The 22,733-nt window shown below is 41.1% G+C and overlaps 1 protein-coding gene across 2 annotated transcripts in view; it reads left to right on the plus strand.

The window, feature by feature from the left end:
* Positions 1 to 551: 551 nt before the first annotated feature.
* Positions 552 to 22,733, plus strand: part of LOC119650296 (glutamate synthase [NADH], amyloplastic) — a 183,983-nt gene continuing 161,801 nt past the window's right edge. For both annotated transcript variants that reach the window (XM_038052932.1, XM_038052934.1), the window contains exon 1: positions 552 to 1,110. The gene's annotated coding sequence lies outside the window, so the exon portion shown is untranslated. The remainder of the gene's footprint in view (positions 1,111 to 22,733) is intronic.

Genomic DNA, 22,733 nt, shown 5'->3' on the forward strand with positions numbered 1-22,733 from the left:
ATGTATATAAATCTTATCAAAGTCATACTCCATTAAATGCATAGTAACGCATCAAATCAACTGGAAGAAATCCAAATAATTGGGAATGGTATATTCCTCGCTTCAGGATAACAAATTACCGTGTCCTTATGAAAAGCGAGGAAAACTCGCCAGGACTCGAAATGGTGAAGAACATTTCAATGCGAAGATGCACTCATTTTCCTCGAGTACTGTATGGATTATAACTCCGAGATGAGTGGAATTAGAAAGAATTGCAGACTTTCCTTTTCGAGAAAGCTCCCGAAATTCCAAATTAGGGGAGCTGCACCACAGAGCGTCGAAACCACCCAATAGAGTCTGCTCTCCCATGAAGTGGGAAATCTCCAAATAGCTCCGAGTTACATGAAGCACCAGCAGCGTGTGTGCAATGGCTCCACATTGGGCCCCAACTTCGGTCTGCAGCTGCGTGAAACACGCCGTCCCCTGCTCCGGAGTGCCCGGCAACTCCCAAATCCCTGCGTGACTGATTCCGCCGCTTCACCAAATCGAGGAATCGAGCTCCGAATTCAGCTTTCAGCGGAACAGTTTCATTCGGGCATCGGAAGAATTTAGACGCAGTTTTCTTGGTGAGTGCATCACAGTAGCAATTGGTGCTGTCGCTGTGTAAAACCCAACATACCTAGAGGAAAACTCATTTTCTATGTGAAAACTCTGAGACGAAAATTCTCCCTCGTCGTAGCTGTCGCACTCGTCTCGTCTTTGGCGTTGCCGTTAGCGCAATCACTTACAGATCCGAGGTACTGCGCACTCAACGGAAGCCTCTCAACCATAGTCGGGGCGAAAAAAAAGTGAATTTACTTCTCGAGACCCAGCAGATCGCAAATCTTAAAGACTTAAGCCGAAATCGGTGCAGGCTGTGAAGAATCTAAGCGAACACGGATTCAAGTGCGGGTGGACACTCGGAACAGGGACCTCCAGGACCTCTCAGCAGTCACGTTTCTGCTTCCCAAGTTCGGGCTCGTCATAGTGAAAAAATCCAAGTCACTAGAAGTGCGTGTGCAGTGAGTGTGTGTGGCGGAAGTTGGAAGTTATCCCAGATACACGTGATTATCATCTCCTGGACATTAGACGGTAAACATTTTTGTATCTTTAGATATTTTCGTGTGAGCTTCATAGTGCTGTGTAGGCCTTGCAAATTGCAGACTGCTGGGAGCTTTCCCTCTAGAACTTTCCGTTAGTACGCTAGTTACCTGGGCATCTGGATCCAGCGAGCGATATTATTTTTAGCAGTGGGACGAGAACTTTGAGCCGGAGAAATAGTTCTCCCACGTTGCTGCTACGTGGGACTATTCCACCCTCTGCCGATTGCCTGGGTACAAACTGCATACTCGACCGCTTGTGCAGGACCCTTTCCCCTATTCGAAGAGTTCATCCCCCGTTGATTTGCATTGCGAATTCTTCGCTTTTGCATTGTATTCTTTCCATGCACATATGTACGAGTACGTCTCTATGCCTACCATAGAGCCAGGTCATTGTTGATGCCGCGAAGAGGATTAGCAGCAGAACCGGAGGTTGACTCGTTTTTAATCCCAAAGACGAACCTCCTCTATGTGTGTTGCTATAGTCGAAGACGACAGGGATCGCATAATGAGCATTTAACATACACTGCCGCAGGCTTCATTGAGTTCATTAGAGTTTTTTTTGAAGTTAACATTTTTAGGCTTATAGTTGGGATGGGTTCTGTATGTACATATGCATGTGCTGCCTACATGTAATATGTGCGTCCATAGTCAATATGTAAATTTAAAATTTGCAATTTTTTTTTCGGCAGTACCAACTGGGACTGATTGATGCCTGGGGAAAATTTTATGTTCCTAACAGATTAAGCAGTGTTAGAAGATGAAAGATATTCTCTGGATGCTTAGGGATAATTCGAAAATTAGTTTGTGGCTCTATTTTGACAGTAGTGCATCCTCTATAAAACATTACGACACTTTTTAATGTTGGTCCTCGTCATTCATTGAACATAGGCCTACCGTTGCTGGCTTATCATATTTTATAATAGATAAAAATTATTCAAAATCAAGCGGTGGACCATAAATTGGAGGCATAATATTTCAACTGCAACACAACGCCACAGGTTGAAATTCTTGTTATTTTATTCCCATTTTTCGAGGAAGTCGGAATTGGTTGTTATACAAATATTGATAGTCAAGGAAACCAAATATTATTTCACTCCAAGCAAAGTGCAAAATCCCCAGAAACTACAAAATTTCCTTGAAAAAAGATACGAAGGTGAGCGAAAATTGCTGAAGCAGTAAATCGAGATCGGAATGTTGGGATTAACTTATTCAAGGACTAAAAAGGAAGGAAAAGTCCAGGGATGCTTCTAATGTCTTCAAGAGTATATTTTGTTAACAGTAGCATCCAAGGAAACTTTAAAACTGAAGTAAAATACTGAATAAGCTGGTATTTCTTCAATTATTAGGGATGTCGGAGGAATGGTCCAAAAAAAAAAAGAAATGATTAGACGTAAAATAGGCAAAGGGAAACCCATTCGTTAAAGTAGATTTAACTTTCAACTCAGCATTTTTAGTAGAAGAAAGGAGATACTGTCTTTACAGATAAAAGGCCTTTCTGTCTAGATGAAATACTGGATTCGTTTTCGAGAAATATAAGCTGAAAAACACTAAAATGAAAGACACAAATTAAATAAATTAGTGATGAAAAGCAGCAGTTACTTGACTCAATTAACTGCTGCTATTAGGATGTACAAGTATAATCAAATCAATTAGCCTTTTGCCATACAACTAATAGCTGTTATCAGAGTGACATACGACGGCGCAAAGTCGCACGTGCTATATCGAAGTAAAATCTCAGAGGAATTTGGAGTCCAAAGTTGTGGCGTTCTTGTGCTGCCTTGCGGGATCTAGAGGGGTTCATATTTTCCCAAACGCCTAGACTACACTGAAGACACTGGCCCAGGCCAAATAACTCTGGGTCTGGAAAAGGAAGCAAGCAGAGTTGAACTGAAGATAAACCACCAACAAAACCAAGGTTCTCAGTCTGACGGGTCATTCGACTCTTCTCATTTGCGTTGATGGTAACATCTAATTCGTCGAAAAAAAATTGCTTAGGGTGACCAAATAGCATTGATAGTTTTTCCAATTATTATGTTTCATTAGCGTCGAAGTTATTAATTACATTTAGCTATCAAAATATTCAGTAACCGAACGTGTGGAAGTTATTAAGAAATATTATCGAAATTCCTCGTCAGTTGTAAATAAGCAAAGTAATTTTCGTCGAAAGCTCGATCCTCGTTATGGCTTCCAGTGCACAGGCAATTCGTTGCACCATGGGAGAAGTTTGAACGTGAATACACTCTTTTTGACCTTACGTGACGAACCAGACACAGATTGGTACGAGGAGAAGAAAACACAGCCGTCGTCGCGACCTGTGTCTATATTTAGGGCACAGTACATCTAATAGGCAGTACCCACACTAAAATGCCCCGACTTGCGAATGTGTTGCAGAAGCTTATCTGTACACATCAGAGACGCTAAACAAGGGCAAGGCATAACCTTCGTCAAATCGTATTGGTAGGAGAGAGATCGGCGAGCTTTTGCTATTCTGGTACTAGTGCCGTGCTCTCACATCTAGCAGAAAGTAGTTTCACGTATTCACTTATAAATAAGCAAAAACTTGCCGATCTCACCAATGGATTGGCAAGTCCGGGCGGTATATCAAACACAGCTGATCGGATTTTCGTTATATCTCGCTCATGCTCAAGGACAAAACAATTTGAAATCGTGCGTACCCGTTCTCATTTCATTTTTTGGGGCAAGGGGGAGTGTGGTGGCTGTCTAGTATCTACCTGTGGTTAGGGTCGGTAAATGTCGATTTAACGCTGATCAGCTGAAATGAGTATCGCCCGAAAGTCAACCCGGCTTATTTAAGGATTCGATTTGGATCTTTCCCGTATGAATTTATCCAACGACCATAGACAGAGCTTTGAGAGTTGAAGACTGGGAATGTTGCTCAGAAAATCGGATTGAAGCCAAAAAATGCTCTTCGCGGACGAGGTTCACTTTTGGCTGGGCGATTATATAAATCAATCTAACCTAGACACACTATTTCGTTGGTGCTCTGCTAATGGTTTGGTGGTAAACGTCAGAAAGTGTCACTTTGTGTGCCACACGTTTAAAGGGAGAAATACCTGAGGAAGCGTGAAAAATACGCATTTTTCGAGATTTTTTTAGGAGGGGATAAAATAATCAGATCATTTTAAAATAAAGACAAAAGTTTACTCTAACTTCAAATTAATTAAAAAAAATTTTTTTTTACTTTGGATGTCCAACAAAATGGCGGCGTTAAGAGTAGAATTCAAATGCTTGTTTCTTGCGACATCAAAAAGTGCTGCAGCTGTAATTTTTTTCTTTTGATCCGAAAGAGAAGAAATAAATGTTATTCGTTTACTGACATATTAAGGGAAGGATATACCTATAAAATGATGAAAAAAAGCAAAATTGAAAATTTGGTAGTCATTTTACTTGGAAAGTCAAATTGCCGGCTATTTTTTCGACATATTTGACACCAAAAAAATTATTTACAGAGTTCCAAATTTTAGGTATATCCTTCTAGTTATATTACTGAGAGCAGCCTCTACAAATTTCATTAAAATCGGTCTATAACTTTTTAAGCTACAATACGAGCAGTTTTTGAAAAAGTAGTTTCGAGATCGCCTTTAAAAATAAAAAATGTTAAAACTATTGATTCCACTGACTTACCGATTAATCAGCAATTCTGGGCGCATACAAATATACATCCATTTTAATTCTTCTAAAAACTTCAAATACTTTTGAATCCTTCATCTTAAGAGAATTTAACATTTTGAATGCTTTTAAATCTTTTTGCTTAAACACAGGACCGTAAATGCTGTCGCAGCGCTCTAAACTATATGCGATAATTTCGAAAATATTTAAAATTTCCAGTTATTCTTTGGTCAATATACTCTTAAGATATCATACTTTCGAGATATGCAACAAAATCGATTTTTTTTAAATTTCTAAAGCTATTTTTCCCTTAAGTCCTCGCCCACTTCCTTCTCCTACTCTCTCAACGGACATTCCTTATCATACCTAAATTCCACTCAAAACCTCGAAGTCACTTTAGACAATAAGCTCCGCTTCGACACCCACTGCTTCGAAATCACCAATCGAGCAGCAAAAATGTCAGGCTTTATACTTCGCTCCTCCTCGGATTTTAATTTCATCCAACCCTTCTTAGCTCTCTTCAATTCCCTCGTGAGGAGTACCCTCGAGTACTGCTCCGTGATCTGGTCACCTTCCCGTAACCGTGATTGTATTATCCTTGAACATGTGCAAGGTAAATGCATCCATTTCCTCTTTAAGAAAAAGTTCTCTCGTGTGGACTACTCCTCCCGCTTCCGCTTCCTGAACCTCCCCTTCCAAAAATAGCGTAAATCCTATCTGCATTTATGCACATTTTTTAAACTTTCTTCGGGTATGATGGACTGCCCCGCCTCTAACGACATCACCTGCTGTCCTGCGTCTTATTACACACGTAACGCTATAGTTCAAACAAGACAACGCTGCATGTCACATAAACGACGCAACGATCAAAGTTGTGACCAAAAAATTTAGCGACAGGATCATCTCACGGCGAGTGTTTAACAATGGCAGCTACAATCATGTGACTTGACACCCCTCGATTATTTTCTTTAGATTTACAAATCGTTAGTCTACTCGCATAAGCCTCCACCACCAGAAGCTTATGGAAACCATTTCAGGTGCTATTAACGAAATAATGTAGTACATAGTGCAGGGAGCCATCAAAAATTGGACTGAGCACTTGAAGCACTGCCAACGGAACCGAAGTAGCCATTTGAATGATGTGTTGTTCTACACATAATAGCGTGAATGTAGCTTCATGAAAAAGCCACAATCCCTGTCATTCTTATCTAGTCAGCCAGTATATTTCGGAAGCCTTGTTTTTGCTGACGGTATCATTGCCTTCTCTTGGGAATCCAGTTTAGACTATTTCACTCCTTACTCTCTCTATGGGATTAATTTCTACTGCTACTAAAAGCTCCAACGTTTCATCAATTCATGTCATGTCGTTGAAGAGCTCCTACCTCGGACAATAAGAAATGAAGGATTTCTTCGACTTTTGTGGCAGATACTCGTGAACGTGTTGAGGAGAAGTTGGAAGTGGCTGAGAATGGGTTACACATTTAGAAGGCTCAGAAATACTATCGCGAGTTATGCCGTTTTGAACATCTTTTATCAGAAGATAAAAACACTGATGAAGGGAACAGTTGGTCCCCGAGATACGTGTTTGTTTAAATTAGACACTTTTAGCCAATAAAACGGAAAAATATCTCCCAAGGCAATCTTTTATTTTAAGACTTCGGCCAACAAGTAATCTCCTAATTCAAACTATAAAACATAATTTTTTTTTTATTTTATTTTTTTTTTTTATAAAGAAGGGAGTAAATCACATGCGTGCATTGTTTGATCACAGCTCGGTTATTATTTATCCCACTGACTTCTATCGTACCTCATTTTAGAGGTCTTCTCAAGCACAATTCCACTAGAAGTTACTGATTTTACGTTATTTGACCTTGAAAGTGTAGAGGCGCGAGAAGATTAACGGGGATTCGTCCAAGCTCCGCACCAGAATAATATAATTCACCACGAAGTGAAACTCACCCGCCTATCTGTTGGTATCGGGGTGACAGTCACGAGGCTGGCAGAGCAATGGTGAAAGTTGAGTTGAAATTGAATTGTTAGCAAAAAAAATTTAGCGCAAAAACACTATCGGTCTAAGTTCACCTTAATAAGGAACTTCAAACATTCCAGTTTTTCGGCAAGGCTGCTGCTGGCAGTTGCCTAGAGGACTACGTCATCGGTCCATTTAAGGCAGAGTCTTTACTATAAATATTGTCCCTATTAATTTCCGGGTTGAATCATTATTACCTATATGGATTAGATGACCCGTCCATCGTTAGATTTCAACCACAACAAAATGGTTGTCGGCTACAGAATCATGTATCTTTCTGGAGGGAGCCAATTCTTCGAAGGATTTTCTTTTCAAATGTAGATAAGAGCTCGCAACTTTTCTTGCTAAGAACATAAGTCTTCGAAGAATACATTGGGACATGAGGTTAATTGTCTTGTAAAGTGGAAATTTTAACTCTATGATAAAACATTTTAGGTGGAATGGTCTTTGCAGACTGAATTTCGACCCTAGATACATAGTGACATCAATAGCTAGTAGGACTGGTTTTCTGTGTGCAAAGCAACGGAAGGGAGTCCAATCAGTTGCGCTTGCTCAGGGGAGACCTTGATGAAGACGTACCTTTGAAGAGTGATCACCGTGTTTCTTGTGAATAACTGTTTAGAAGCGTCGTCCCAGTCACCATGCAACAGGATCTCGAGCAACACGTGGAGTTTTGGTTCAAATTTGGAAAAAAGCGCCAAGGAACCCTTTGATACGATTAAGTAGGCCGGTTAAGTGCTTTTGAGTGGCCTAACTTATTTCGAGAGCATACAGCTCCTCGAGGAAAACGAACGCACCCGTCACTCGTCTACATCAAGTGCTGTGTCAAATGTGACGGAATAGATTCAACTTCTGTAAACTCAATCAAGTATCAAATGAGCGTCGTTCAAACCACCGCTGCGAAATAATGGCAATTAGGAAAGTGCGCCGGAAGTTTACCCCAAGAATTTGGAAAGATGGAAAGAATGAGTCGTTTGGAAATTTCAACAAACCTTTTGAAATGCTTTAGAGAAAACCCAAATTGTTTCCAATGTAACCTGGAAACGAGAGGCTGAAATTAAAAATAGCACACAATTGACTCTCGTCCAAAAAAGGTCCGCGTGAGCAAATCGAAGGGATAGTTTTCCCCTTAGATTCTGGTCTCCCTTCTGGTCTTTTTTGATAATCGCAGTATCATTCCAAAGGAGTTTTTACCTCTTGGGTATACCACGAATGGAAAGTTTTACGTGGAAGTGCTCGGTCGGTTGTGAAAGTAAATCAACCGCTTGTGACCAGACATCATCAGTTGGGGAAAATTTCACCGCGACAACGTGTCGTGCCAAATCGCTACGTTTATGCGGGAGCGGCTGGTTCAATATAGGGTTGCCACGTTGATTCACCTTTTTCTTCTTTCGCCTGAAAGGAGTCATAAAAAGTCAACGATTCGAAGACGTCCAAGCCACTGCAACAAAGATTCTTAGGAGCATTCCCACAAATGACTTCCAGAAGGCATTTTTTTGTTGGGAAGTAAGGGATCTTTCCACATCTACTCAATGTCGGGCCGAATCAAGTGGAGGGAAACTTACTTTCACTGTTTTTGATCCACTGACACTCTGTTTTGGGCATAACACCCAAGTATTCAAAAAAGACGAACAGTTTCGTTCAGGGCAGAGGCAAGTTATCAGACGCCCTGGAAGCTAGGAGACCGCAAGTGACAAAAGCTGGGAATCGCTTCTTTTTATACAATAAAAAGCACGACGTGAGTGCGAATTATATCCAAACCGCCAATATCCCCGCCCAAGCTAGACGAAAGCTAAATTTTTTGTCTAGTTTCATTTCTTTGGTTGAATCCAATGCTAATCTTGATTACTTTCGAAGCAGTGGAATCGGAACTTAGGCTACAAAGTGAATAAAAATCGCGGTTCCCTGAGCATTTTACTTCTTCCCACTTTTACAATTTTAGATGCCATTAAAAGCTAAGATACCTGACTTGTAGTTTCCAAAAGAACGCTGTAAATATTATATTAAAAAATATTACGTCTTGTGAGACCGGAACAAATTAACGTAACAAATATCTACGCTGCCTTGACGTAAATAATTCGTCCTCAATTTAAGGGTGAGAAGTGAAGAATACTAAACAAGTTGAAGTCGTAGAATCTTTCTATTTCAGGAAGTAAAAACTAACACCCACTCACTTCATAAATACTGAACATTTCTACTGAGGAAATTACAGTCAGATAAGGAATTTACCTGCCTTCCTCATTTTGACTTCAACATGCTAGATACCAGCAAAGTGGGGCTGTAAGGACAAGTTTTATCATTAAACTCCAGTCAGCAACATTTTGAATAAATCTACTTGAACTTTATACTGACAACGGACGTGACAACACTCATGGTAGATTTGGGAATGTTCGCTTTAATGAAATTCCTGGAAGACTTAAAAATTTTTTTCAGGACATTTGGATTGACTGACGACTGTTTCATTTTGACTCTGCTATTGATTTATTTGACGTCGAGTGGATCTGTTGCGTGTAGTCAGTCAAAGAGACATGATTGGAGAAAGGTATCAGCTCTAGGTTGAATTAGGTTCTTCGTGATTAGTCAAAGGAATAATTTAGGTTGAAATATCTTGTCCATAACTGTAACTATGGAAAATGGTGTTATTAGTTATTAATTTCTCCTTCGTCACGTAGCCATGCCACTTGTGGTAAATTTGATACCCACCCTCCTACAGTGATGGTTTTCAGCCCCAAAGAAATAAGTTAAAAATTACATCTTTGTGTAAAAAAGGAGGTCCGCGTGTGCATTGACCCGTTAGTGAAGAACCAGGATTTACCTGACGGAACCAAAATTAACGAGTGAAAGCCTTTACCTAGGAACAGAAAAATGTTCAAACCATGCATGTCCGACCTGCTTGAGTTCGTTGTTCTTCATCCTTAAATTTGGACTCATGCCAGAGAAAATTCAATGTCCTCGCTCTAATTTGATCAACTTCAAATTGATTGATTGTCTTCCGCCCATCTGCGCCTAATGGCATCGTAGGGTAGTTTTCACGTTATAGTTTAGCTGTTAATCACATCCGGCAGTCATCCAAAAATAAATTTATCGGTTATATTGCTTTCTTTTCGAACGGTCTGAGAAAGAAAGTGGATAATATTGTTTCGAAACTCAGTGGGGGATAATTTCTTCGTCCTTCTGGTAGAAAGGGTTGTCAGTTGGTCGGCTACAAACTTGAGAGATCAATCAATATTATGGGATTTAGACACCCAGTGGTGTTATTCTATCTTTCCTAATGATTCGTAAATGTGCATTAAAAAAGTTAATTTAATACTTAAAAATGTAGCATACTTCGAAGTGTGTTCATTCACATATCAGTGCATGTAATTTACTTAATATACACACTCTAGCCGGCAAACCAATAATGGAACAAACTATCGACCCATTCATTCTCACATGATGAGCTTGCTATTTTAAGAACTATCGGAAAGCATATGAAAAATGAACATGTGGAAAACGAAGAAAACGAAAATCGAATGTGAAACGTGTCTTCTGTCGCTGTAAAAACCTCTTGGCTCGATACTTCTTCAGCACTCACTTAGCGCTTCTACGATGCGCTAAAAGACTGTTCCAGCCAAGTTAACAAATAAAGGAACCCTTAATGAGCCCCATGTCTGTCTTTACAGCCAGCGGAACCTGTTCTCTTTGGCTATTGATTCATCATTTCGTTTTCACCTATTGATTGATTCCACCTGGTCGCGTTACGATTTAAATGCACTTTCAGATATGGATGCACCATAAAATCCGGTTTCGCTTCTTATAGTTTTCTCTGTCAACCTGAAAGCTGATTCAGTGCTATATAGCTGCGTTGGTTATGGATGCTGGCATGCTTCTTGTGGTTCGCAGCTTAAGCATTGAGAAGATAACATACGTACTTTGGTTATTACATCAAGACTTGATAACGCATCAGGTCTAGTCTGCAATGACAGAGCATGGGTTCAGTCGAGCATCATAAATCAATTATAGCGTGCTCTAACCTAGACCGCTCCTAGACTTTCCTAAGAAGTCTATTATTAGGACAGAAATGATAAGAACACGAGCACTATCGAGATGCAAGGCACATAGTCTATCAGGCCATGAGCATTGAATTTGAATAATGTAGAATTCCTTGGTCTGAAGCAGGGGTTCGTCATCATCGCTGCACGATACTGTTGGTTAGATTTGTAATGTGGAGTCATCTCTCAATTCTGTGTCAACTATAATCGCTGAATTATAAATATGGAGAGCTATCATTTGTATTCAGTATTCTGTCATAATTTTAACTTGGAGAATAAAGCCAATTAACTAGCGTAGTTAACTGGTGTTAACTTTTTCAAGCTTTAAGGCAATGCAATCATATTTGTTTGATTGCTATACATATCATTGAATCCGCGATCTCCGTCGAACCATCAAATCAACACGAAAGCGTATTGAATATTATGCTGAAATATGATCCGAATGTTCAGCTCTATGTACAGCTCATACATAATAGTGCAGCATGCAGTTGCCAGTTTTCCGAACTCTACTTCAGCTCTCCCGAGGTCTTCCCAAGAAGCTTACACTCTTGCTCTATCCACTCATCAGTCACTCTGGGATGGTGGAGTCCATTGCATGACATAGCCAGCAATGAAGTTGTCACCATTTCGTAAAGCGTGACCTATCTGCTGCCACTTTTGCCCTCGTATGCCGGCGAAGCTCTTCGTTCGAGATTTTGTCGGGCCACAGAACCCGTACCATCGCGACGGAGAAAGGTGTTAAGGAATGCTTGGAGTCTTTGAGTAGCAGCGTAGCAACTTTCCATGTGCTGCTTCTAGATCAGAGAAAATATTGGCGCGAAGCAATCTCAACTGGATATCGTTGTGATCAAGATCTAGATCTAGCCCTTTGGAAACGTCGAGTAATATTAAGCTTGGTGCCACCGTCGGCGAAAACAATGCTACCAAAGTAGATGAATTGATCGACACCTTCGATATACTGCTCATTAATGCAGAAAGGAAGAATGGAATGGCCAGCCATACTGGAAACCTTGGGTTTGTTGTCTTTGACCAAATGGATAGTTATTTGGTCAAAATTTATGACTCGATGAGAGAACAAACCAAAAATCATTGTTATACCTATTGAAGCCCGCCACGTTCTGCGGCAAGGCAGCATGAAAAACGTCCTCGACAACAAGAAGAAGTATCAGTGTTACATCCCCGTACATCGATTCTACAAATAACATTTTGCCTTATGTCCTTTTGATAAAATCTATTAGTTTCCCTTGCGTAGAGTATTCCGGGCACTCCCCTTGTTGACGCTGGCGAAAGCCTTCAAGAAATTGATAAAAAACAGGTGAAGGGGAAATCTGAGTTCTAAATGATCCGAATTGTGTTGATGTGGTCAGTGCAGGAGCCTTCAAAACGGAAACCAGTCTGCCCTCTGTCAATCGAGCTTCCGATTGGTTCTTTGATGCGTTTCAAGGTGCTTTCACTATTATCTTTGTAACTGCAGGGGGCACGGAAATTCTTTTCAAATTGTTGGATTCAAAAAGGGTGCCCTTTTTCGGAATCTTAGTGATCACCTTCTTCAGATTCCCAGAATTTACGAATGAATGAAACTAGTCACTTTGTAAAGGTTGGAGGAGCTGGAAGAAATAATTTCTCAAGGAGACTGTCAACCCAACCGGCCTTGATCGTGTTGATGGCCGAGATTTCAGTCTTTTGTAGGAGTAGGTGTAGCTTCACCATATATTATACGGTTGAGAATCACGATGAAATATTCCGTCCACCTCTTAAGCTGCTTATTGTCATTGATGAGGAGTCGACCGCCAACGTCCGAACATCTAAAGACTTGCGACCATCTGTAAGTTGTTCTGTGATGTGATGGTACTGAAATCATTGTTTTTTGCGGTAACTTCTGCCTCCCTGCCTATTGTAATAACAAATTCCCTTTTATGGTGGCACACCCTATCGCCAATTGAGCATGTCATCCCAGTCGCAATTAGAGCCTCCAGTTCTTTACAAACACCGATCCGGTAACAAGACAAACAACCATCTGACGATGTCGCTCGAAGGCAACTCTTAAATCTATTCCTTATCGCGATGTTCGCCATCTGTTTAGATGTATGATGCCGGTCAGTTTAAATTCAACTGAGCTTATGGCAGGCTCGGATATTGGAGTTAGCGGACCAATTTCCCCGGATGAAAAAATTAAGTTGCTCAATGACTGGATGTGTTCCATGAATGATGGCATGCTGAGGAAGTGCGAACGGAGGGCTCCGAAACATGTCACGTGGTGGACAAATGCTGTCCACAGTAAGCGAAGAGAAGTCCGCCGCCTGAAGAAAAGATTCTAAAGGGTGTCGTGGTGTTCATCCTTGCGTAAATGTTGACCAACTTAGGCTCATTGAGGCAGTCGAGAGAAGAAGCCTGTAGGCGTCGTCGATGAGCATAGTGAAGGAAGGATCTGCCGGATATGCAAACGTGATCCTATGCTGACATGGCATTGTTTGTGCCTTGTTGGATGAAATTCCTTCTCTGCTATGTTGCGAAATCGACGAGAGTATGGTGAGGCTCAAATCTCCGAAGTCACCTGGCTGGGATGGGATGACTGGAGAGATGTGCAAAGCCATCTGGCGGGCCATTTCATCTCATGTTCAGTGTCTGTATGATTCTTATTTACCGAAGGGTCATTTCCCAACTTTCTGGAGAACCGCCAAGCTTGTTCGGCTTCTCAAGTCATCGGAGAAGCATAAGAGTAATTCTCGGTCGTACGAGGCTATATCTCTTCTCCCGACTTTTGGCAAGGTGCTGGAGAGCATTGTGGTCCAGCGGCTAGGGGTAAAAACATCTTATCTGACGTCGTACAGGCACTACCGCTTCTGAATTGGCAGATCAATCGACAACGCCTTAATGCATCTGACAAATTTGTTGTCCGTTGCATTAGAAAATGCGTCCTTGAAATCTTCGTAAATTTCAAAGGTGTATTTGTCTATATGCTCTAATCGAAAGAAACCGCCCTGATATTACTCAAAGGCAATCTACGTCGTCTGCTTCTAGTTAAGTGGAATGGAGCAAACTTAAAATACCGGAGAAAGTAACCTACTTGATAGTCACAATCGCGGAACTAATGCACTTGCATCCGCATCTGATTGAGTTCAGGACGCGTTTAACTAAATTGGTATGTATGTTGAGACGTGTGGGGTGGTGTAAATGGGATCTAACCAGGAGAGCTGCTTGATCCATGTAGTTCTATCGCAAATTCCGGGCTCGAGATTGGCTTCCACCTAACTGGGCATGATAGCATGAATGAATTTCTTTAACTCTCTCTCCTGTATGGGACAGAATCAGAGGACTGGATTCGTGTCCTCTATGTCTGTTTAGCATACTGTGACATCAGTAATCTACACCACATGAGCGTTTATGTAGTGAACGGCATCTATGATTTTAGCCAGTATCTTCTGGTGACAGAAAGAGTTCCCCGAAGCTGTTTCATCTGCAGTATGATAGGCTAATATCCGTATTGCCCGTGGTGGACAACCACCAGTTCCATGTGTTTTGTGTTAGTGTTGTTGCACGCAGAGCGGTAGTTGACTGGTGGATCTGCGCACTGGGCTGTTTCTAATCAACCCGTTGGAAGTGTCGGCGCTATGTACTCGAAGAGAACGGTCAGACCTGCGTCTGTAATGGGACCCTTCTGAAGGGGCTGTTGCCACGAAGCCTGAAGGTTATCTGATACCCTCTAAGCTGAGAAATGCTCCAGGAGAATTCCTGAAGGGAGTCCGCTCAGCCCAGTTATTTGGGGTTATTGTGTGAGATTAAACATGGAGTTGCGCAGTACAATTCGGGGGTCGTACCTCTCAGTTGCGGTGTTAGATAGGCTGTTGTGGTTTCCAAATCAATTTCATGTCCGGAGATGACCGTGGGATTATGCCCACACAGGAGGTACTCACTTTAAGCCCCCTGGATCTTCATCGCTTGTCTAGGAAAGGTTTTGTCAGAGCCTGCGTTGCCCTTCAAATCCTCATCACGACCGCAATGTTCCCTGTACGTAATTGCCGACACAAAGCCTTTCTGTCCCCTATATGGAGCTCAGGTCTACAAAATCCCTTATATTCGCACTGATGTGATGTGTCCCGGTAAATGCGTTGAACTTGCTTTGCCTCCGGGCAATGAGTCCTTTACTTTCAAAATGTTTCCAGGTATTTAAGCGTCATCAAAAGAACCAAATCATCTTCTATTTGGTTTGCATTTACGGCTTCGATGTTTGGGACCGTTGTCTCCTTGAATAGCCAAATATCAATGAATTTGGCCAAACTGCTTTTTAGACAAATCCAATAAACCAGATTTGTACAATCGCCTCATCAATTCTACGTCCAAAATTTTTATGGTACAAATCAACTAGGCAAAGCTTTACACCAAGAGATCATAAACTTTGTCTTCCACAAGATGTTTCACGGTGTGCTGGATGAAATTCTCACTGTCCTTAGACTATATACTATCCACCGCTCTGGATAGCCAGAAATACGATGTATCTGACAAAATAATTTTCGTTTAGTGGCCTCCAATATTTTTTTGAACCAACTACAACCTTTTTTGAATCTGATTTTCTAAGAGTGAAGGTTTTCCCGCGGGTTTATATAGTCCACTTTATTTTATTTATTGTATTTAGGGATACTTCTAATTAGAAATCTTTAGCTTGCTTGAATCTCAGCAGATTATCGTTTGTGATTGTTCATTTTGACCACACTCAGGCTTTACTTTGATTTTATTTTGTCTCCTATAACTGGTCCATCTCTTCATAAAATTTGTCGTCACGTTCGAACCAGAAATTTATACATAAAGACAGACCTGTAACTTTGCCATTCTTGCCGCCAGTAGATAGGAACAGCCTTTGACATAATGCAGGTTATTTTGACTAACTCTTATGCTTGTAGACATAAGTGTGGTCTAGTTTGAAACCGGGATTACCAGCTTGTCCTCACCCTCCGCTAAAAATTCTGCTTACTTGCGTCTGATTTCTGTGAATATCACTGTACTTGGTGATGTAGCAGTTCCCACGTCTTCATTCCCAAAAAACTTGGCCTTCTTTCGTAATTCCTCCCGTTGCTGTCGACTGGGAGCCCTCCCAGGTTCACGGTGTCCTGGCTGCATGGGTTTGTTTCCACATACCGGAATTAAACCAGTTGCGTACTTAGCACAAGCTTCTTTTGAAATAATAAAACTTGTTGTTTGGAAACACCGCATAATTTCACTCTGAAGCTTCTTTTTCTTCCGCTGAGAAGGTTCTGACAGGTAAGCCTGTAGTCCTTTCTCCTTTCCGGTTGAAGTTTCCTTCTACCGACCCTTTCTCTCCCGTTTTTTTTTTGGAAGAGTAAGACAACAGTATCATCGACAGGCCGGCCGTACTCACATTTCCTCTCATTAAGGGAATTGCATTACTATTCTTTCTGGGTGACCACGCCGTAGACAGTGCGTGCAGGTTTTCCACTGAAGTGGAGAGCCTGTCTTCCACAGATTTCCCCACCACGACATGGTGGTGTTCGAGTGTATCTTGTAAACTTCTCCGTATCAGGGCTAGGTATTTCTTGGTTAAATGAGGGAATACTTCCGTTTCAGGACTTAATCGTTTCATCAGTTGGTAACTGAACTGCTTTCCATTCATATTAAACTTCTTTACACAAAATTTACTATCAATACCTCCAAGAAGATATTTTATAATTTATTTTAAGTCTTTTTGGATTTGTGCAACATTTGTTCGGGGGGCAGATTGACCGAAAGCGGTTCTCAGGTGTTTTTCTCTCCTCTACATAGTATAGCCATAAGTTCTGTCAGTCAAACAAATCTTTATTTCTCACGAAGTACTAAAACAAAACAATCGAAAAGTACACCATTAGAAAAGGGAACATAAAGCTTTCAAACGAAAATAAAAATTTATTCAAAGTGGCCACCGCTACAAGCTATACTTGTATCGATCGCTTCACGCACGGTATGAAGCGGCATTTCTCGAGCTACACGCACAATCCTGACCTTCAAACTCTTCAAATGTAGGTTCGATCGCAGGCAGTCTCCTCTAACTTAGGCCAAAGACTGTAGTTCACAGGATTCAAATCTGAGCTGCTTGAGGCCCATTTATCCGCGGTTATGAAGTCAGGGACATGCGCTAACCACTGCTGAATTATCTTGGCTTTGTGAGCGGGTACGCACCGAAACCGAGATCTTCTCATAAAATACGACTCATACTTCGAGTTGAAACGCCCATTTCCGCGGACATTCGTTTCTGCTTGCGGAGAGGATTGCGACAAACACACTCACGCATAGCATGCACGACACATTCGGACGACGTACGGATCGCGAGCACGCCTCCCGCGGCCTGTCGACCTCATCAGGTGTTTCGCGGTGTCGAGCTAATGTCCTGAAAACCAATCGTTCGTTTACCGGCAGCTTCTTTAACAAATTATGAATCTTTTTCGGCGTATTCCCACATTGGTGGAACGCAATAATTGCGATCCTTTTTTCGTAGTTACCCAAGTTCATCGTGTTGTCGTTCACGCGCCACTGACCTTCGGAACCTGAAAGTCTGATAAAAGTGGGGTATGGTTAGGTACTCTCGGTGCACAGTGCTGCCAGTTCAAAATAATAATATAAGTTCAAAATTCAATTAAGAAGGTTTCTGCCTGAAAATATTGTGGGAAAATAATTCAACGTCTGACAAATCCATAAATTATAATATATAGCATGATGCGTACTATATTTTGAAATCGATCGAATCATAAAAAATCTACACTAGAATCCCTCCCATTCTGAAAAATTGAAATTTGAATCATTCCACAATCCGAATTCAGTATGTTTATGAAAACAAAAGTTTACGACCCGAAAAAAACAAGCTTCTTTTCGTATTGCAAATAAATGCACATTATCAGAAAGTCTATTTTGACCGATAAGAATTATGCGCCCATAATTTAAGGCTGATAAAATCTTGAAGATGCAAATATTTATAACACTCTGCGTTAATAATATACAAAAGGGGAATAAAATTGCTTATCAGAATTAATTTTGTGTGACGACAAAGCATGAAAAAAAAATTATGGAATAAAATAAAATTCTAGATTGAAACAAGGAAAATGTAATTACAATAAAATGATTAATATTGCATAATCCACATAACAAATAGAACATATGTTGAAAATAACTCTTTAAAAATGATCTTTTAGAACGATCCCTCGTATCTTCAACCATATTCGCCATGATGTAGTTATTATTCCTTTAACCTGCCTCATCATTCTTAATTTATTTATCACAAACGGGAGAGGACCAAGATTTACTGCTTTACGATACCTTCTCTTCCAGAAAACGTCAATTGGATGAGATTTCAGATTGGAGTGCAGATTCCATGCGATTTTATTGAGAGTAATATAATGAAGCAGTATACCCTTGTCTCGTGTACCCTCGTTGTTTCTAAAAATGTCGAAAAGGGAAATACATGCTTCATTTAGTAAGTCTTTCAAAAATCGAAGAAATTGACCCCGGGCTGTCACGCGAAAGTTCGGAGTACAAATCTCAATGGTGGCAGAGGGATTTATATAGTGAGTGGCGGTCGAATACCAGCCGACACGGCTATGAATGAGTACCCGAACCTAATCAAGATAATAACCTCCAGCAGGTGCAACGCTGACCACATTGCAAGAGTCCGAACCGGAGATCATCCTTCAAATCATCAACTTGAGCCTGGGTTCCTTGCACAATTCCCAGATATTTGTAGAAGTCCTGTTTCGGTCCTACCTAGAATGTGGAGGTTACCAATGCTATATCCGACATGCGAATCTGGATGCCTTGAATTTGAAACTTGTCCAATCCAAACTTCACCCGAATGTTACGGTTAAACATGTCAACTATTCATAACAGAATCCTAAGGTACCAGCATAAAAGTTGATGTCATTTAAGTACATCAAGTTTGCCCTCTCGCACTTGGCGTGAAGCCATATTTTATTGCAAAACCATACTCTCAAGCAACAGCTATGAAAGGGGGTTCAGTGCCATATAAAACCAGAATTCAATGAATCCCCTTGGAAGATGCCTCTTTGTATGCGGATGGGCTTTGAAGTGTTGATATCCTCAGATGAGCGCACTGACCAGGTGGTATGCCACTCTTCCATTACTGTCGCAAAACTTTATTAGTTTCTGATCAATGTGGTACAGATGAAGGGCATAAATTAGTCAGGTGTGTGGGTGGCTATCAAAAGCTTTGTTCTGCAGAGAGCAGGCAAACTCCGTGACGTGTTCATCTTCTGCTTCCCGGAACTCGGTTAATTCAGTTGCTCTTCCAACTATTCAAGTAATATCACTTCAGTTTGGTATCGAGAGGTTACAAGACTAGAAAATTAAAGGAGCAGTTTGTGTATTCCATCTGTAAGCGCTCATGATCTGAGGAACAACTAGTACCTAGGCATGCTGACCGAGTTTATAATGAGACCTTGACAACATTCACTGGTTATGCTGTGATTTTCTCGGAGGCTAGACCAAAGTTCCCAAAATTAAAGTTTACTTCGGTCTCAAGAGAGGGCAAAAAAGTTAAAATCGAAGATTGCTCGCTCACGCAAGCACAACACACAGACGTGTCATTTGAGAGAACATTTTCTATCATGATATGCTGATCACTGAAATCCCCGGGGTTCTGAAACAGAAACTTTTCTCGTCAAAGGGAAACAACAAATTAAAGAATTTTATAAAAATCTTATCAGCTCCAGTCGGAAAGAAATCTTCATTTATTTCGGCAAGTTTTTGGAGAGAAGTCAACCACTGGGTTCATGTCAACTCCTCTCCAAAACAACCACGTCTGCTGTCAGTAAGAACGATAACGAAATAGAGGTAAGTGGTTGGAAGCGGGGCTTGAAAAAATACATAAGTTGTGGGTAATGCGGTTTAAGAGCACTCTCAGGATAATGGCAAATTATTTTAATCAGATGATTGCTGATTTAAATCTAGTACCATTAGTTTTTAGCAAACAGTTTCTCCTGGGAAGAAATAACGTTTTTCCACGTACCAAAATTTTACTTAAGTTTTTATGTGAACATCTCAAAGTATCTTAATATTCATAAATTAATTACAGTAACTACGTCTATCCGCCAAAAATGAAATTTATCGAAAGCCTTTATCGCTTTGGCTTTTCTTTCCATGCAACATTCGTGGTTTCATAATCATTACTTTTATGTCAAATTAACTCCGGGAAATATCTTAAAGGACTGGGAAAATTACATCGCGAATGCAGATGCAGCCAAAGTAATTTTTATTCAAGGTCTTGATTTTAAATGTTTCTTATTAAACCTTTGTCCCCTTGGGTAGGTCGTCTCGTCTAGATCGAAATCGCTACTTTTCTCAGTCATAAGCTTAGTTCGTTTAGAGTTGGGGGCTCCCGAGTTATCATCAAGTCTATGTAGCCCTCGCTGGGTCTACTTCAGTTCAGCAGAAAATTGACACGAAAATCCGTTCGTAAATAATGGATTACTGTTTTGCAAGACAGGAATTACAGCCGAATTGGTTAAATACGGAGGCGACCAATTACACCAAGTCGTTCAACTTATGCTCAAGGTGTGCGAGAGCGAATCAATTCCTAACGACATTCCATACATAAAAAGTGGTATCTCCTTTTTGCAGTGCTGCAATTATAGAGGTATCACGTTGCTGAGTACCATCTATAAGATATTCTCCGCTATCTTGCTAGGTCGCCCAGAACATCATTGGCCATACTAAAGAAGCTTCACTCCAGACAAACCAGGAACAGATCAGATTTTCTCTCTAGGGCAGCGATGGAAAAACTGTTGGAATATGGCTGCCTATGACAACATAGCTAGGGTAAAACTGTACACGGCCATAAGGGACTTAGGTATCCCGACAAAACTGATAAGACTGACAATGCTGACTCTGACCTATTTGCGAGGCCAGATAAAAGCAGCGGGATCACTCTCGAGACCATTCAACATCAACAACGGTTTAAGACAAGGAGATGCCCTATCATGCGTCCTCATTGACCTGGCTCTGGAGAAAGTGATTCGCGATGCCGATGTAAATGCGAGAGGCACCAACCTTTTCAAGTCCACCCAATTACTGGCGTTGACAATAATACTGACATTATCGGAAAAACAACCCGAAATGAGAATACTTAATACTGACATTATCGGAAAAACAACCCGAAATGAGACTACAACTTTGAGACGATAATTTCTCCTATCTAGGGTCGAAAATCGCAACCGATAACAGCCATGACGATTAAATCCGCACACAATTGTTGCCTGCCAACAGAATCTAATTTCAGCTTACAAAAACTATTCTGCTCGAAACGTCTCACTATAAGGTCAAAGCTCTTACTGTACTAGACAGTGATCTTGTCAGTCCTTAGACCGGATATCGGCTATTACGCCGTTGATGATGATGATGTTTTTTCAAGACAAAAACTTTCCCAGTGCAGCAGTTCTGCTTCTAAACGCTTACTCCAGGGTTCAAACACTGCTAAAAGCAGCATGAAAAAATCCTAACCTTTAGTCACTTCGCAGGCTAAAAAGAAATATGAGGACGCCTTGAAGCTGTCGAGTGTCGTAGCAATCCCAATCCTAATTGTCATTCCAATGATGGGCTAGCCTCCCCTATTGCATAAAACGCTCAACAACTTCGAATTAATGTTCAAAATATCTGTACAATATGATGCTGAAAACCGTTGTCCTTGCAAACTTGTACTAAATTCGAAATGCCCTATTTGGTGATATGGAACACGCCCAGGGTGCTCATGAGGGGATACGAACCCAAGCGCTCGAAGGATTGTTTATACCTCACCAAGAAGAGCCTCCGGATCATAATGGGATTACTCACTGGTCCCTAAAGGCTGAACTATCACCTGGGGAAGCTAGGAATAAGTACGGATACTATCTGTAGATTCTGTGAGGAGGGTGATGAAGCCTCCACACATGTTCTGGGGCAGCGTCCGGCACTTGTGCAAAGTAGGTTCAGGTAGCTGGGAGAATACTTAATACTAGATGCCGGTTTGAAGTTGAGAACATAATAAAGTTTCTGCCGGTTATAGGTTTAAGCGTAGTTTATAGATATACTATAACCAGTAAAGTAATAGTTGTTTTAGGATGCCGCACTACTTCTTGAATATTATTATCCAGTGACTGTCTAACCGGATCCATTTTCAACTTCTTCTGTTTAAAACAAACCATGCATTTGATCCGTGATGCTGACGTAAATGCAAGAGGTACGATCCTCTTTAAGTGAACCCAACTACTGGCCTATTCTGACGATATCGACATCATGGGAAGAACGACCCGAGACGTACAAACTGCCTTCATCCAGATCGAGCAGGCGGCGCGGGATCTTGGGCTGCACATCAATGAAGGCAAGACAAAATATATGGTGGCAACGTCAGCACCAAAAACCAACCAATCAACAACATCAAACCGGACTGGTCAAACGGGAAGAATAAGGATAGGAGACTACAACTTTGAGACCGTCGATAACTTCTCCTATCTAGGGTCGAAAATCACAACCGACAATGAAATCCGCGCACGGTTGTTGTCAGCCAATAGAGCCTATTTCAGCTTACAAAAACTGTTCGGCTCGAAACGTCTCATCATAGGGTCAAAGCTCTTACTGTACAGGGCAATGATCTTGCCAGTCCTCATGTATTCCTCGGAAACTTGGGTCCTTAGCAAGAAAAACTGTGAACTTTTGGCCGCGTTCGAGAGAAGAATCATCCGAAGAATTTTTGGCCCCCTACATGAGGATCGACTATTCCATAACCTACATAACGACGAAATCTATGAGCGATACCATGGCCGCCAAGTTGTGGATAGGCTCAATAGGTTACGGTGGGCAGGACATTTAATCCATATGGATGAAGATGATCCAGCCCGGAAAGTCTATAAGGACAATATCTATGGTAGAAAAAGAAGACGAGGAAGACCCTGC

Source organism: Hermetia illucens, chromosome 2, assembly GCF_905115235.1.
Source record: "Hermetia illucens chromosome 2, iHerIll2.2.curated.20191125, whole genome shotgun sequence".
In the NCBI taxonomy this organism is placed as follows: Eukaryota; Metazoa; Arthropoda; class Insecta; order Diptera; family Stratiomyidae; genus Hermetia; species Hermetia illucens.